Source organism: Macaca nemestrina, chromosome 2, assembly GCF_043159975.1.
Source record: "Macaca nemestrina isolate mMacNem1 chromosome 2, mMacNem.hap1, whole genome shotgun sequence".
Taxonomy (NCBI): domain Eukaryota; kingdom Metazoa; phylum Chordata; class Mammalia; order Primates; family Cercopithecidae; genus Macaca; species Macaca nemestrina.
This window is the reverse complement of record NC_092126.1, coordinates 84,156,822-84,160,559: the sequence shown is the minus strand read 5'-3', so window position 1 is coordinate 84,160,559 and position 3,738 is coordinate 84,156,822. Positions and strand designations below refer to the sequence as shown.

At 42.0% G+C, this 3,738-nt stretch overlaps 1 non-coding gene and 1 pseudogene across 1 annotated transcript; one reads left to right on the top strand and one right to left on the bottom strand.

The window, feature by feature from the left end:
• Window positions 1-367: 367 nt before the first annotated feature.
• On the bottom strand, window positions 368-1,440 carry LOC105465706 (transmembrane protein 183A-like; annotated as a pseudogene).
• Window positions 1,441-2,179: 739 nt separating this feature from the next.
• On the top strand, window positions 2,180-2,286 carry LOC112424005 (U6 spliceosomal RNA). The gene has a single exon (XR_003014608.1). It is a non-coding gene; the product is annotated as a U6 spliceosomal RNA (small nuclear RNA).
• The last annotated feature ends 1,452 nt before the right edge of the window (window positions 2,287-3,738 follow it).

Below are 3,738 nucleotides of genomic sequence, written 5' to 3'. Positions count from 1 at the left end.
GGGGCAGCTAAACTGGAAGCAACAATTTCAGGCCTCTAAGTTTCCTCTGATCCATAAGGGAACTGAAACTTCCTTGTTTGGAGATTCAAAGAGTTTAATTTTTCCCTGGAGCAAGATCAACAATTTTCACTGCGATGAAAGAATAAAAAACAAACTCAATAGCACCAAATGGGGCTTTAACACAGAAAACAGGGCCACTCTTTTTAAATGCAAATTTTTACATTAAAATACGTCTATAAATCATAGTAGGTGTTCTTCCTCTGGATTCAACATTTCTCCCTTCCCTAACAGGAGCCCTGGAACCTGAAGAGCATGTACATTACTAACCAGACATACAATCCAGCCGCCTTGTCCAAATTGGAATCTGATTGCTAACAGACTAGACTCGGGGCTGCCCCAAGGGATGGGCAGCAGTAACTATGCTCTCAGGGAGAATGGGTACTGAGGATGCCACCAGTCAAAGAGCCGAACGCTGTGCACTGGGTCCAGGATGACTTGCACACCCTGCTCACTGCGCAGTTTCCGATCACCATGGACAGGGGAATCTTGGAACACCAGTCTCACTGGATGATGCCACATGTCCGTGCTCACACTGATAGTAAACAGAGTAAATATCATGCCCATGACAATCGGAATACAGATGAAACTGAGGGTGGTGACCTGCAGTAGGCAGCAGTGCTGGTCTGGATTGGTATGAACATCTTGTTACTGAACGGGAGGCTGCAATCCTCCTGTACACTTGCTCTTTAACCTAGGGGACTGTTTTTTGAACTTGAAGTTGAATTCCCACATTGGTTCCTGTCTGTTCCCAACAATCTTTCTGCATCAGAAAAGTAAGCATTTGGAATTCTTTAATGCGCTGGGGGTGCTTTCTGGAATGGCTGGATTCTTGGAGATTCGAGCAGCAAATGGCTCGTACATATGGTACAGAGATCGGATCACACAAGCCCAGAGACAGTGCAGCTTCTCCATTGACTCTGGTCGCAGACGCAAAGGCAGGGAACATCCAGCGGGTAGTGCCTTCGGTACAACCTGGTCCAAAAAGTAGCAGTGCAAGTGACAGTCCAGGCATTCTTACAAATCAGGGAAAAATTCACAATGTCCTCAGGATGGATATAGGAAGCCAGCAAAAGCCAAATATCCATGGGATACTCTTCTCCTCCAGCCCCGTCCACTTCTTTGTGCCTCTTGCTTTTCTTTTCTCTGGAGACAGTTCTCTCGTGGATGCTTTCCTCCTGGGCATCCATCTCATCACTGCTGTCGATGATGTCACAGGGCTCACCAGCCCCAGAAAGAGCTTCCTCTGCAGGAACCTGAGAGGCTTCCAAACCACAAAGAGATTTTACTTCCTGCTGAACAGCGTTGGTTACGGTTTTCTTGACTCGTCCAGATCTCATGACAGCCGGATCCGACTTGGCCTAATCCGCCATGGTCACTCGGCCGGAGCAGGCTTCGTGGGCCCGGAACTTGAGTCGCTTTCCTCTCTTGGGCACGGCGACCGTATTGGGGCGAGGCCTGCCTAGCAGGCCGGTTCCCCGGCTGTGTCTCTGGCCGGAGAGCCGCAGGTCAGCTCCGTCCGGCTCCGCGGCCATCCCACACCCGAGATTAATTCTTTCTAAGGTGCTACCGTGGTCATTGGGGCTGTTTACACATATTCCAGTTCATCTCCCTTTGGAAACATAACAGGTTTGGACTCTTCTCTCCTTTTGAAATTATGCTTGGCCATGGGACTTACTTTGGCCAATGAAATATGAATAAAGTGATATGTCACTTCTGGCTCAAAACTTTAGGAGTCAGTGCACAATTTGCACATTTCCCTATTTCGTGCCTGTATGATGATGACAGTATGAATTGAGATGGAGCTTCTGCCAGCCTGGGGCCCAAGAGACCTAGATGACCTTGGCTCCTCGGTGAACCCACACTGGGAGGTAGCATGAGTAAGAAATAAACCTTATTGCATCACTGAAGTTCAGGGCTGGTTGTCACTGAAGCATAATCGAGATTATCCTGACTGATATGATTCCATGTATTTTTACATAACAATATGGCGAAAAATTAATCAATGTCCTTCCACTTCAGGAAAATGCATAAATGGATATGAGGACTGTGTGACTCTGAGACAAAGGGAAAACATACATCTTCATAGTCAATGATTTTTCAATTTAAAACTAATATTGTAGTGCTCGCTTCAGCACCACACATACTAAAGCTGGAATGATACAGAGAAGATTAACATGGTCCCTGTGCAAGGATGACACACAAATTTGTGAAGCATTCCATATTTTTTTAAAAAGAAAATAATATTGTAATGTATTTCTACAACTAAAGTGAAGAAAGGAAAGTATATGATTCATAGGAATAAAGTAAATCATGAGTTTTGTGAAAATGGCACCAAAAATTCAGAAAGAAAGGGAAAAGTCAACTCTGAGACTCCAAGCTGATTTGTTCCCATTTTGTTCTGTGTCCTTCTACTGTTGTTACCCAGACAACACTGCATGCAATGTGGCGGAACAGGTGCAACCTTGCACTGCTGTGATAAGAGAAGGTATTTAGAAGTGTTACACAAGACATGTTATGACAATCCAGCTTCTGCCAATGAATGGAGCATTTTGTGTTTGGATCCTGAAGAAGAAGTTACTCTTCTTGTCAAAGGAAAGAAACTAAATTATCCTTCCCAAGGCCACACCTAGGCAGAAACACATACAGGATACAGAAGGTCAGGTAGAACCACAAAGGCAGGGAAACAGAGGCTCAACAAAGAGATAACATTTTGCCAATCATAATATTTATGGACAGCATAGGGATTAAGGACCCCAAAGAAATGACTTCTCGGAACAAGTCAGCTTAAGATTTGGGGCCAGAATCCAAACAGAATCTACAGAACTTGTACAATGCAAGGAGAAAAATACCAAATGTCTAAGCAATCTTACCTTAAAAAATAATAACAGAACTCTCTCCCGAATAGTATTCTTTGTTGGTATACATACTTGATGTGACTTATGTAGAAGAAAATTAAATAGCAAATAAATTGTAGCAGAATTATAGTTAGAAATAAGTAATAGACTTAGGTTAGAAATTTTAAAAATCAGCAAATACAAATTTTACGTTTGGGAAAATTATTGGGAAAAAATCTGTGTTCAGATTTTAAACTTTGGTTTCAAAGCCATTTTAATGAGAACATTAAAAGGGAATTTTTACTTTTCAAAAACAGGAGTATTGGATTACTTATTCACCAAATTTTATAAAATCATAGAACATCTATTAGGCAGTACAATTGAGTGCAAAGGAAAAGGAATTATAGCTCTACTTCTGCTGGAGAATACAATAAAGAAATAAGAAAGCATGTTCATTTTCTTCTCCTATACATATGTTAGTAAATTATGACTATTATCTATAGGTCTTGGGAAATGATTTTGAAGGTACGTCTTAATAGCTAATATTTATTGAGAATCTACCATGTGGCAGTCAATTTACATGTGTTACCTTCATCTTCACAAAAACCTGATCAAGTCAGCTGTGGTAGACCCAATTAATGGTGGTCCCCAATTAATAACACCTTCCAGTATTATACCCTCTCCCACATTGACTGGTGGGCCTGGCCATCTGATTTGCTTTGTCCTATGGGACAATAGCAAGCATGATACAAGTAGTGGCTGAATAAGTGCTTGAACATTCGATCTGTCTTCTCAAGATCTAGTTGTTGCCATGTAAAAAGCTCAGACTAAATTACTAAATCAT